The sequence below is a fragment of the Astyanax mexicanus genome, chromosome 10, assembly GCF_023375975.1.
Source record: "Astyanax mexicanus isolate ESR-SI-001 chromosome 10, AstMex3_surface, whole genome shotgun sequence".
In the NCBI taxonomy this organism is placed as follows: domain Eukaryota; kingdom Metazoa; phylum Chordata; class Actinopteri; order Characiformes; family Acestrorhamphidae; genus Astyanax; species Astyanax mexicanus.
Genome location: NC_064417.1, coordinates 6732847 through 6746538, shown reverse-complemented (window position 1 = coordinate 6746538; position 13692 = coordinate 6732847). Strand labels below are relative to the sequence as shown.

Here is a 13692-nt window from a genome sequence, read left to right as displayed (position 1 = left end):
CTTTTGGCTGCGATAACGTGTATAATATCAGTCCTGCATTAATTATTCATGGTTTTCCTGTGGAAGCTGGGAGACCCTCCTCAGGGAGGGATCGGTTCTGCGGTGAGACCACTGGATGGCAGACTATCGCAGAGTATCGGTTTTAAAACACTATCCAGATCAATTCTACATACAGTGAGCTTACATGATATTTTTTACATGATAAGATATCATTTATATGATGTGTATTAGATATTTGAAGGCATAACATAGAGTAATGCTTATATTAAAACGGAATGCCACTGATTTTAAATAGTTCTGCATAATTAAATGGGTAATATTAATGACTAGAACATTTTATATTAAATGGATTTCAATATTTCAATATTTTGCTCACTGACTATTAAGTTATTGCTTTTTAATTGTGCTTTTCAATCAAAACAGCATACAGTCAAAATCTAAATTACATACAGTACCAGTCAAAAGTTTTGATACACCTTAGATTCAGTGTTTATGCCACTGAATAATTGTAGATAATCAGAATATGTTTTAGATTTTAGATTCTTTAATTTTAGCAAATCAAAAATTTCTTGCTTTGATGACAGCTTTGCACATCTTGGCTTGATTTTTCTCACTCAGCTTCAGGAGGTAGAGTCACCTGGAATTCAGGCTTTCAGTTAACAGCTGTGCTGAACTCGTCAGAGTTAATTTGTGTAAACTTGTGTTTGAGAGCATCAGTTGTAAAGTTGTGAAGAGGTAGAATTGGTATACAGTGAAAAGCTATATTTGAGTAATGTTCTAATCCATATTATGGCAAGAAACACTCAACTAAGTAAATACTTTAAGAAACGAAGGTCAGTCAACCTGAAAAATGCGAAGAACTTTGAAATTATTCTCAAGTGCAGTCTCAAACACCATCAAAAATTCTATGATGAAACTGGCTCTCATCAGGAACGCCCCCGGAAAGGAAGACCAAGAGTTTCCTCTGTTGCACAGGATATGTTTTTTAGAGTTACCAGCTTTAGAAACCACAAGTTTCAAGCTCCCCAGATAAGAGCCTAAAATGCTTCACAGAGTAATTTTGTTTGTTTAAACCTTTAAAGTTATTACATGGTTCCTTATGCATTCCTTCATAGTCTGGATGATTTCAGTACTAATTTACAGTGTAGGAAAAAAATAAAAATTAAAACATTGACTGAGAATGTGTCATCAAACATGGTGAGGAGTACATGATTCCCATCATCTTACCTCCACTGTGAAGAAATCTACCCTTGCTAGTTTTATATCAGCCACTCAGATTGGTTCACAGCTATTTTGGAAAATCAGTGGACCTTACCTTTAAGAGAAAGTACTTAAAGTAATGCTCTCTCTACCATTTTGGGGTGCGTTGTGTGCTATTATATATATATATATATATATTTTTTTTTTGTCTTTTAGCTCCGTCTTCTTGGATTTGCAGTGGTTTTTGATGGGCGCTCAGCACATACTGTACATAACCGAATCCAGGTCAGCTCAATGTAGGCCAGCGACATCGCCACGATTCTGTGGGCAAACTTAAACACCGCACAGGACAGGAGACAGCCTCCTTTTTCAGATATAACAACAGGAGAGATCTACTTTTATTGCTGAATTAATTTAGATTAAAAAAAGGCTTCAGATTGCTTGGCATCAGTAGTTTGTACCAGCCTAGTACACGCTGAGTCAGAAAAGTATGATAAACTCCTTATTTCTACACTCACTGTCCATTTTATCAGCTTCACCGACCATTAGCGGGGAGCTACCTAACACGCTAACATAACATTAGCAACGAGTTAGCTACGTTACCTGGGAAAGAACTAAGGTACACGGAGAGCTAGCTAACACAGTAACATTAGCGGTGAATTAGCTACGACATCAGGGAGAGAACTAAGGTTAGAGGCAAGCTAGCTTACAGTAGCTGCAAGCTAGATAGCATAGTAACATTAGCGGTGAATTAGCTACGACATCAGGGAGAGAACCAAGGTTAGAGGCAAGCTAGCTAACATTAGCTGCAAGCTAGATAGCATTGTAACAATAGCGGTGAGTTAGCTACATTATCAGGGAGAGAACTAAGGTTAGAGGCAAGCTAGCTAACATAAGCTGCAAGCTAGATAGCATAGTAAGATTAGCGGTGAGTTAGCTACATTATCAGGGAGAGAACTAAGGTTAAAGGGCAAGCTAGCTAACAGTAGCTGCAAGCTAGATAGCTTTGTAACATTAGCGGTGAGTTAGCTACGTTATCAGGAAGAGAACTAAGGTTAAAGGGCAAGCTAGCTAACATTAGCTGCAAGTTAGATAACATTAATGGAGAAAGAGTGAAAATTAACCAATCCCGTCCGGATAGGGCTTAAATTGTAGTTACATGATACCTCTGCTCTGTTGTGGTCCTGTATCCCCGTTTAATTTTCCACCATAGCAAATTTTGAAGTTGATTTCCACAACCAATTTAAATTATTTTATTATTTAAAGATTTTTATGAATGTTCACAACTGTATGGCTTAGATATTCTGAAGCACGTCTGACTCAGAAAATGTTCCTCAAATAAAAGGAAATGTCTCAGAAAGGAAAAACTCTTATACAACATATTTCCGCTGCCAGTTATGCCTCCAACACTGACACAATATTAGTTGAAACCTCTGTGTATCTGTCTGGAAGAGAGGCCGTATTGATTTACTGGATGACACATATATGTCAAGAAATAAATTCTTTCAGGCCGTCTATTGGAGACAGATGCACTCTTTACTCTCGACATTTCTTTTTGCCAATTTACAGAGCGCTCTTATTGTATTCGGAACGCTGCTCGGACAATCCAGCCTCTTTCGCCCGTGTTTCTAAATACGCCAGACCTACTTTTGTGAGTGTGAGTAATATTTCTGTAGTAATGGAGGATGGCTTACTGCACCAGTACAGTTCTAAACATCGCCCAAACCCCTCCCTCCACCTCCACCCCCTCACCCTACTTCTGACTGGCAGAGCGGGGAAAGGCAAATGAAGGTGAAGGATTTGTGTGATATGGGAGATGGGTTAATGCAGCAAGATAAAACGACCAATAGAGAGAAAGAGAGAGAGAGAGCTTGAGCCAGAGTTTGAATGAATAAGGAAAAAAGTGAGTGTGAACAAAAAAAATTGTGTGTGTGCGTGTGTGTGTGTGTGTGTGGAGGGGAGGTCCATTAAATGAACTCATGTTGGAATTTAAAGTGGCTGGCCTTAGTTCTAAAATCTATCAGCGCTGGTAAAAAAAAAAAAAATACTTGTACTTGAATTGTACTTGAAACATATTGAGAAATGTCTAAGTATGCTGTAAATACAGAAACAGAAAACAGATTTTTGTACTTAAATATATTAAAAGTACATTAATATTATGTTTTCATCAAATGTTTGAAAGTTAACTTACAATATAGTGTATTTTAAAAGAATACACTACTATGAATTACACTTTAGTTTAATAGTTTCAAATTCAATATACTTTATACTATACAAATATACTTTTGTACATTTTAGCAAAGTGTGTTAAAAACAACTGTTACAGTAGTTCACTTAAAGTACAATGTATCATGTAACTTTTTAGAAAGTTAATTAAATTACTACTACTAACAAAAATAAATAAATAAAGAAAATTTGTTACATGCCAAAAATGCTCAGAATACATTAATCTACTTGTTTTCACTAGAGTTGTCTCAGAACCACAGTGGAACTATGGAACAATCAATTTATTTCTGCTCTAGACTAAAAACATTTGAAATTGATAATAAAAGATCAACATGAGTTAAAATATCAACATTTCAGCTTTTATTTCCAAGTGTTTACATATGAATCTGATATACAGTTCAGAAGATAGCACCTTTAATCTGAACCCACACATTTTTCTTGTGAGCAAAAGTATTGAAACACGTTACTGTAAGGTGTGTTTTGTTGCCCAGGTGTGTCCTGATACATTCATTAATCAAACAATAAACAGCGCTGAATTTTTCAGATTTGGATTTTGTCTGTGCAGACTGAACATTTGGTTTTATAGTTAGAAGAGTAACCAACATTAAAAGCAGAGAGCTGCCTCTGCGTGGAGAAAAAGCAACTGGGAAGCTGAGAGAAGATGGAAAATTAATCAGAACCATTAAAGCACAAATATTGTCCATAGCCAGAACAACTGTTTAGAATGTCCTGAAGAAGAAAGTCATCACTGGTGTACTAAGTAACAGATGTTAAACAGGTAGACCAAGGAACACTGCAGCAGTTGATGACAGAATCATTGTGAGTGCTGTAAAGAAAGAAAGACTACTCCAAAACAACTGTTAGTGACATCAGCAACAACCTCCCATTTGCCAAAAAAAAAAATATCTTGATGTTTTGACGCTTTGCCAGTTATTGGTAAAGCTTGATTGCAGTTGTTGCCGCCAAGGGTGGCACAACCAAGTTATTATAAAACAAAATAAATCTGTAGGGGGACAAATACTTTTTCACACCCCTATACATCCCATGTTTTAATGTCCTTGGTTATCATTCTGAAGGCACCATGAAACCATGTCTACAACAGTTGGACAGTATTGTATGTATCACTGAGACAATATAGAGGAGGTAATCAATTGCAACTGCTTTTATCAGCCTTGATGAGCAATGCCACTATCTTCGATTCTGATTTTGCAGTTGGTGAGGCTCTCCTTTGACTCGTGGACGCACTACAATTAAATTTCTCAACTTGAAACTCACAAATTCTGACATCTTAGCAATGACTACAGTTTTTTTTTTTAATTGTCATCCTTAAGATAAGCCATGTGATGCACATTTCAAAGCTTTAGAAATACTCTGACTCCCCAAACCTTGTCCCAACAAACAGCAGCCATTGGCTTCTCTAAGCACCTACCTATCACTCTAAACAATAACATCTGTTCTGATAACTATAAAAAAAAAAACAGGACAAGACTACAAGAAGACAAGGGAAGTGGTGGTGCACCTTTCTACTGTGCAGCAACACCTAGCCCACACATGACCTTTAAAGATAAGCCAACAGAAGAAAACGATTCCAATGAAAAGGCAATTCTGGCCACATCTTCAACTGTTAAGCATGGGGGCGGATGGATAATGCTTTGGGCTTATGGTGAAAGCAACTGCACAGAAAATATTTAATTGGTAGAGGGAAATGCACACAGTGGTAGTGAGAATTATGCCATGGCTTCATCATAAAAAAATAATGCTGTGTCAGTAATAAGTAAACCTCAGCTGAATTTACTGGTGAGATGGTTCACGTTCTTCTGGCCCTAAAGCAGGGAGATGTACATTTATTTGTGTGAATTCACAGCACATCTGCTATTTGCATAGAAACTTTCATTCTGAGAACACGGCTCAGTGAGAATTTCTCCAGAGCACAGCATGTTCTTACAGTGATTATCATGCATGATTAATGCAGTACATTCACATGGACTTATCCAGGTTAAAAGCTCCATGCAGCGTGAGGAGAAAAAGCTATAGAAGGGTATGCAGTGTTCTGCTAGACAAGAACAGAAAACCTGAACCTTTTCCAGTAGTACAAAAGAGATGCATTAAACTGAATTAATTTTATATGTAGAGCACCAGTCAAAAGTTTGGAATACTGCAGTGATCCAGATTATGAAGGAACACATAAGGAATTGTGTTGTAAAATTAAAAGTGTTAAATAAACCAAAATACTCTGTGAAGCTTTTAGGTGCTCTTATCTGCGGTGCTGTTAACTTGCAGTTTCTGAGGCTGGTAACTCTGATGAACTTTTCCTGAACAACATGTAACTCGCTTTTCCTTTCCTGGGTTGGTCCTGATGAGAGCCAGTTTCATCATAACGTTTTTGATAGTGAGGATGATTTCAAAGCTCTTTAAATGTTTCAGACGGACGTTAATTTCTTAAAGTACTTCTTTTCTTCCTAGTTTTTAGTTGAGCAGTTCTTGCTTCTCATAATCTGGATTAGAACATTACTCAAATAGAGCTATTCACTGTATACCTGTAACTCTACCTCTTCACTACTTTACAACTGATGCTCTCAAACACATTAAAAGCAAAGAAATTCAAGTAATTAACCCTTGGTATATTCAGCACAGCTGTTAACTGAAAGCCTAAATTCCAGGTGACTCTACCTCATAAAGCTGACTGAGAAAATACAGCTAAGACATATTAAAAACATGAGAACACCTAAGGGACACATATATATAATAATAACACTTTTTGCTTTGTAGAACGTTCTCTGAACATTGCAACTGTCACGTTTTCTGGATGTTCTAAGAACGTTTTTATTTAATGTTTTTAAACGTTCTGGTAACATTGCTGCACAGTCACTTGTGTCAATGTTTATTTTTTTTGTTTGTTTTATTTCACACATTTTCAGAACATTCCTGAACCTTTATTTCAGTAATGTTACAGGCTAACATGTTTACAGAATAATTCTGCATGTGTTCCTGTATAGCTTTAATGTTTTTTTAATATTACAGTTACAATGTAAAAGAAAAAAAAACATAAAAAGAAAGAAAACACATTACATAGTACTGCCTACTGTATGTGGTAAACAGTACTGTATATGAGTAGGATTTAATATGCATTGTTTTCTGTATATTATGTCAGAATCAATAAACTGATCATTTAAATCTGAGGTAAACTGTGGTGTACTAGCTCAGACTGATCTTTTGTGCTGAATTGACTCTCTCTGTGTTTCATTTGTGTCTGGTTGGACTTAAATAAACCCAGTAGGTGTTAATTTAACACTGTAGGCGTTAATTCAACAACAGGGGATTTGTATCTTGTCAAGTGGCTGTTATCTGTCACGTGGGCTGCCCCACATTATTTTCATAAGATCTGATTAAGATCCAGCTGAGAGAGAACATTCTATGATTTTTTAGCAACATTTAAAAAGTTTCCAGTAAGGAACGTTACAGAAAAAATGTTCCAGGAACAGTCTGAAAAAGTGTGTAATTGTAAAATGGTTTTCTTCACAGTGTTATTAGAATGTTAATCACATGACGATCCCAGCTAGAGCAGCAGGCCATTTGCGGCCCGTTTCCTTTTTTGGAGCGGCCTGCAAGGTATTTTAGAAATAGAATGAAAGTTGGCCCGCTATTAATCAGGTTTTTGATTCAATCAGGTATGAGATTCAAAGTTTGAATGCTAGGTGTCAGAAATGGGCCAAAGAGTCTAAAAGTGGCGAGAGTGAAATTGTAGCGCAGAAAAACGAGCCAAAGAGTCTAAAAGCGGAGAGAGTGAGCAGTTGTAGCGCAGAAAAATGAGCCAACGAGTCTAAAAGCGGAGAGAGTGTGCAGTTGTAGCGCAGAAAAACGAGCCAAAGAGTCTAAAAGCGGAGAGAGTGAGCAATTGTAGCGCAGAAAAACAGGCCAAAGAGTCTAAAAGCGGAGAGGGTGTGCAGTTGTAGCACAGAAAATCGGGCCAAAGAGTCTAAAAGTGGAGAGGGTGTGCAGTTGTAGCACAGAAAATCGGGCCAAAGAGTCTAAAAGTGGAGAGGGTTCGCAGTTGTAGCGCAGAAAAACGGGCCAAAGAGTCTAAAAGCGGAAAGAGTGCTCAGTTGTAGCGCAGAAAAAGGGCAAAAGAGTCTAAAAGTTGCCGTAATTAAAGCGTTTAATATTAAGAGACATCATGAAATGAAACATCAATTTGAAAAATCTTAGTTTACACAACACTGTAAAAGATAAATAAAGATAGTAAGTCAAGTAAAATGGTGTGTACATAAAAATAAGCAGGAAAATGTATTATTTAAAGTGGTATATTTCATTATTTGTTTTATTACAGAGTCTGTGACCCGTGACTTCAAATATATTTCTCCTTCTGGCCCCCAACAAAAAAAGTTTGGACAGCCCTGCTCTAGACGAATAGTAACATTAAAAGTAACATTCCCAAAACTCATAAGTGATGGTGTAGCAACATTACCAGATCGTTTTAAAATGTTACATTTTCCCCTATGTGGCATGAACTTTATTTTATTTGGAGGAAAAAAACAAAACAAAAAAAAACAAGCACTGCTTGAAAAGAGAAAGAATAGATAGAATAGATAGAGATATAGAATGTTAAACCAATTTTTCCCACATTTCATTTAGTGGAGGCTTGTCTTGTAAGATAATATTTAAAAATCACATTAAATATTAAAAGGATTGTGTAAGCATCAAAAAACGTGGTTTGTTGCTTGAGGGCAACACCAGAGGGTAAACAACTAGACAGATTAAATTTTCTAAGACCGTTCATTAACTGTAAAGTTTAGAAAACGTTCTACTAACCAAAACTGATTAGCTGGGAATAGTCTTGTATTTTTTTTGAGCGGTTTGAAGTTTAGAGTTTCAGAAACTGCACTTGTCTGGAATTGTTTATGTTTAGTTGATCCTAATGAGTACATCATCATTTGCATATGAATAAATAAAATTGCGAGTGTAAACACAGCTGCTGTCCAAAGTGAGTAAACTAAAGGAGAAAAGCGTGTTGATGTAATATATTTTATTCATGGAGGATTATGTTTGAATGAGTTAAGTTTATACACTCTCTCTCATTCTCCCTCTCTCTCTCTCTCTCTCTCTCTCTCTCTCTCTTTCTCTCTCATTGCTCAGCCATACAGTTTAACCATCTGTTTGTTTATTGTATTTCTTTATTGTTCTTTTTTGTCTTTCTATCTCTCTTTGTTTCTCTGTAATTTCTCTCTCTTTGTTTCTCACTCTCCCGTTTCTTTCTTTCTTTCTTTCTTTCTTTCTTTCTTTCTTTCTTTCTTCTCCTCTTGTTTCTCTCTTTTATTCTCTCTCTGTCTTCCCTTTCTCTTTCTCTCACTTTTTAATTTGAAGGACATTTAAAGGTATATTAGGATAATTGATTAGAATTTAGAATCTAGTTATCTAATTTGTTATATGAAAGGTTTATATATATATATATATATATATATATATATATATATATATATATATATATATATATATATATATATATATATGTCTGTTTTATAGATGATGTTTCTAGTTGTTCTCAAGTCTCTCTCTCACTCTATTTCTCTCTCTCTATAGTTCTCTCTCTCTCTTTCTCTCCCTCTCTCTCCTCTCCCTCTCCTTGCTCAACCATACAGTTCTACCCATCTGTTTGTTTAGTGTATTTTTTGATTGTTCTTTTTTGTCCTTTTCTCTCTCTCTCTCTCTCTCTCTCTCTCCCTCTGTGTGTGTGTGTGTGTATCTAGACTCCTCCTACTTCTCCTCCCCTCTGCCTGGTTTTGCTGGAAAGGCTTCTGGTTCAGTTTCCCCTCATCCTTCACTCCACTGCTCCTCCAACTCTCTCTCTCTCTCTCTCTCTCCCCCGTCTCTGCGGATTTCTCCTCTCTCCTTCCTCCTCCTGCTGCTGCTGCTGCTGTTCTGTGGACTGTGCTGCAGGTTGTGGAGCTGCTGGGTCAGAGGGATGTGGATCTGCAGGCTGTAGAAGTGTCTCTTGGTTGGGTTAGTGCCTTTTCTTGTTCTGCTTGTCTGTGTTTAGTTTGGTGGAAGTTTAAAGCGTGTGTGGACTGAATGAACAGAGCAGAAGTTGGTGTAAAACGCTGTTCACTGTGTTCACTGTGTTCACTGTGGGGTTATAAATATATAAGTATAAGTATAAATGTTCTAGGTCAGGTTCTCTTTTATTTAATGTGTTGGGTTGCTCTCCTTGAGGGAAAGTGGGTGGGCTTGTCCTGTGGAGCTGAAGTTGTGTAGACTGACTGAACTGGGTTCAGTGAAATGGAGCTGCATGTTCCAGCTAGGAAAGCATGACAAAATAAGGGTCAGCGATATAGCTCTAAAATTACATCACGATACTTCAGGGTACTGTTGCGATAACGATATTGTAGCAATTTTGCAGCAAAATTAAAAATATAACCACAAATATCAAAATTACCACAAAATTAAAAATTCAGAATATGTAGTGCATGCAAATAAACAACAAACAAATAATTAAAAGTAAATACAGTAAACAACAAAATAAATACAAGAACACCCCTAATCACAATATAAATGTAGTAGTAGTAGTAAGGACAACATCAGCATTTTTTTTCTCTGTCTCTAATGTTTCTAAATCTCAGATTTAATCCATATGGTTCAGTTTGTTACTCACAATTGATTCTTTGACCCATTTGATTTTTTTATTTTATTTCTGACCATAATGTGATCTATTGGTGCTATATTGAACCACATTCAATAGGTTGGCATATAGGACCATTAAATCATGTTTTCAGGGTGCACAGTTTTTGCCATATACCGTATGTAATATTAAATATATTAATCTAACTTTAACCCTTTTGGTTCTTTGTCATTTTATAATTTTTCACATTTTTTTAAGCATGCAAAAAGCTATTAAAGCATCTAAATGGTTCTCTAAGATGTCATGGTTCTGTGTGGAACCATTGAACCTGGTTAAGGGCTCAATTTTGGTGCTCTGTAGTCCTTAATAGAACCATCTATAAAAGTGTTTTCCTATAATCTGAGAAATTCTTTTTACCAGGGTTTAAGCACTAAAAGAACTTGAGTTGCTATTGTATAAAACCTTTGCATTTCGAGAGAACCCTTGAAACAACATTTTTATCCTTTTAGAATACACATTTATTTTTAAGTGCTGTTGAAAAGCTTTTTTAAGGGATCCAATGTTTTCTATCATAACCATTATAAGGAACTCTTTGACCAGGAAAAGAACCATTAAAACATCTAAATGGTTCTTTGAGTTGCCATTGCTCTACATAGAACCAATATCTTAACCGATTTTAAAGACTTATTTATTTCTTAAAAATGCTTTGTAGTCCAATGGCAGACAGTAAATTAGGTTGACTACATATTTTCATATTTATTCTAATTGCTTGTTACTCAGGCTACGACTGCCTGCTCCCCCCTCGGCTCTTGTAGGTTCACCCGTCTCCTTCTAGGTTCTTTCTCTTGAAGCTCCTGCATCGTAAATCAGCCTGCTTGGTTGTCAGTGGAGGTAGAATACAGAGCACAGTGGAGGAGGAAGGAAGGTGAAGCCCACCATCTAAAGCCTCCTGACACATCTCTCTGTCTCCCCTCAAAGTCAGCCGGCCTACCCATACCCTCATAACTCATATGATGTCAACTGGGTTGTCAATAAAGTGAGTGTGGGTGATCAATAACTTAATTTACACTTATGATCCATTGGCTGGACATGAGGAATGACTGTGATTATTTTTCACTATTTGTATTATCAGTGTGATATTAAATGATATATGGATAGAGGTGAGTCTGAGGTGGGGATGTGGTATTACAGGTGATACAGGGCTGTGGCCATTTATAGAGCCCCGCCCTGAAATGAACAAACAGGAAAAATGGTAAAATTGGTAAACGGTTAATCTGTCATGAATTGCTTTATAAATTATTGGTTATTCTATGCATACATTCTTAATCTCTCACTGGGGACATCTACCTTATCAGTGTTAGCTATACGTCATGTGCACCTCATTTATATAGCCTGTCTCATCTGCGTTAGGTACCTCACATGCATTGCATTCTCAGCACTAGCTACTCTACCTGCTTGAACTACCTCCAGTTTATTAAATCCCTCAAATTAAGAATTATTTATTTCATATTTTTCACAATTAACTGTGCCTCATCTAATCCTTTTAACTACATCATCTGACTTAACTACCTCATCTGCATTAGATAGCTAATGCAATGTAACAACCTCATTTTCATTTGCTAACTGCTGCTTTATTTGCTTAATCTACATTGGTTACCTGCTCTCAACTTCCTCATCTGCATTAGATAACTCATAAAACGTAACAACCTCATTTGCATTAGCTAACTCGTTTGCATTAGCTACCTCATCCACATTAGATATCTCATCCAACATAATAACTATATTTGCATTAGCTACCTCTTCTGCATCAGCTAACTCCTCTAACTCAACTATCTAATCTGCATTAAATAACTCATAAAACACAACAACCTAATCTGCATTAGCTACCTTATTTGCATCAGCTACCTCCTCTAACTCGACTATCTCATCTGTATTAGCCATCTCATCCGATGTAACAAACCCATTTGCATCTGTAGTAGCTATCTCAACTGTATCAGCTAACTCCTCTAACTCAACTACCTCATCTGCATTAGATATCTCATCCAAGGTAAAAACATAATTTGCATTAGTTAACTCATCAGCATTAGCCATCTCATATGCATCAGCTACCTCCTCTAACTCAACTACCCTGATTTGCATTAGCTACCTCATCTGCGATAGCTACCTCATCTACTTTAAAAACCTCAAGAACATTGTCTTCTTCATCTAACTCAATGTCCTGATCACCATTAGCTACCTAATATGACTTAATAATCTCGTATGATTTAACAACCTGATCTGCATTAGCTAACTCATCTAATATGATAACCTCATCTGCATCAGCTACCTACTGTAACATTATTTATGTCATGGTGTGCACAGAATACAGACACTCGCACATGCAGTAAAACGGGTTGTTTATTAAAATAGCAGACAGAAAAAAGGGGAGTCGTACAAACAAAGTTAGAGCACCGGAAAACAGAAGCAACGTAGGAATAACCATACCATGAGTGAGAGACAGTCCAGAGTTCAAACACAAGCAGGCCAACATCAGAGGTAATCCAAAATCGAACAAACGTGAAACAGTCCAGGTCATACACAAAAAATCCACAATCAGAGATCCAAAAATCCAAAAATCGGCGTCGAGAAAAAACAAAACAAGGTCATACACGAAGGTAACAGAGACAAAAGATAGTAACGCTTAGTAATGAGGAAAATCCAACAATACCCGGCACAGAAGTGTGTGAGAGGTGTCCTTAAATAGTGCCAGAACTAATATTCGGGGCTTCCTGGTTGGAGCAGGTGAGGTGACGTGTGACTAGGTGTGTGCGTGTCAGCGGGTGGTGCGTTCTGGGTAATGTAGTTGTTAGACTGAGAACCTCTGTCAGAGCTGGGTGCGTGAGAAACAGAGGAGCTAACAGCACCAGATGTGACAATTTAATTAGATAATATTATCATTACGCTTTTTGCTACCTCACTGGAATTACCTTGGCTTGTCAGTGTTACATGATTTTATTTAATTTATTACCTCAGTTATCTAGCTGTGTAAGCTACTCCACCTGTGTTAGCTAGCTCTTTAAGTGGTAGCCCTAGTTCTTCAACTGTACTAACTGCTTCATTTACTGTATATTTCAATTTTATTTACTACATGAAGCTATCCATAGATGACAGCTAGTGCTTTTTCTTGCATTTGTTTTGTAGAAAGTGTGACGCTTCATTTGTTAGTAGTATTAAGCTCTGTAGATGTTTTTTGATGGTGTAAAGAAAGGAAATATGTGCATGTGTATGTTAGAAACGGCCTACTGGAATTAGCACTAGCCGAACTCCCCAACACCTTAAAGCTTACTTTACTGTTTAATTATTTACGGGTTAATCAATGTTTATTGGAGGTATCCTTCTTGGAAATTGCACAGCAGTGAGATTCTGGGGGCATTTGTTTGTAATCTCCCAGAGGAGCATGCAGCCCACCAGTTATTGCGACAGTTACGCATGGTCTTTTTAAGGGAGTTTTTTTTAGGTCAGCATTATTCAGAGATGGCATATTATGCACACACCCAGGTCCCCCCCCTCCTCACGGCTTGGATTGTGGGTCTCCTGGGCTTTCCGAGCTGCGACTCCATAGCAACGGAGGAGACAAATGCCAACAGTGACATCTCTGAGTAGTCACAGCCACA

General features: G+C 37.1%; 1 protein-coding gene across 1 annotated transcript in view; it reads left to right on the top strand.

The window, feature by feature from the left end:
- The first annotated feature begins 9329 nt into the window (after positions 1–9329).
- Positions 9330–13692, top strand: part of shank2b (SH3 and multiple ankyrin repeat domains 2b) — a 204809-nt gene continuing 200446 nt past the window's right edge. The window contains exon 1 of the mRNA XM_022683849.2: positions 9330–9423. The gene's annotated coding sequence lies outside the window, so the exon portion shown is untranslated. The remainder of the gene's footprint in view (positions 9424–13692) is intronic.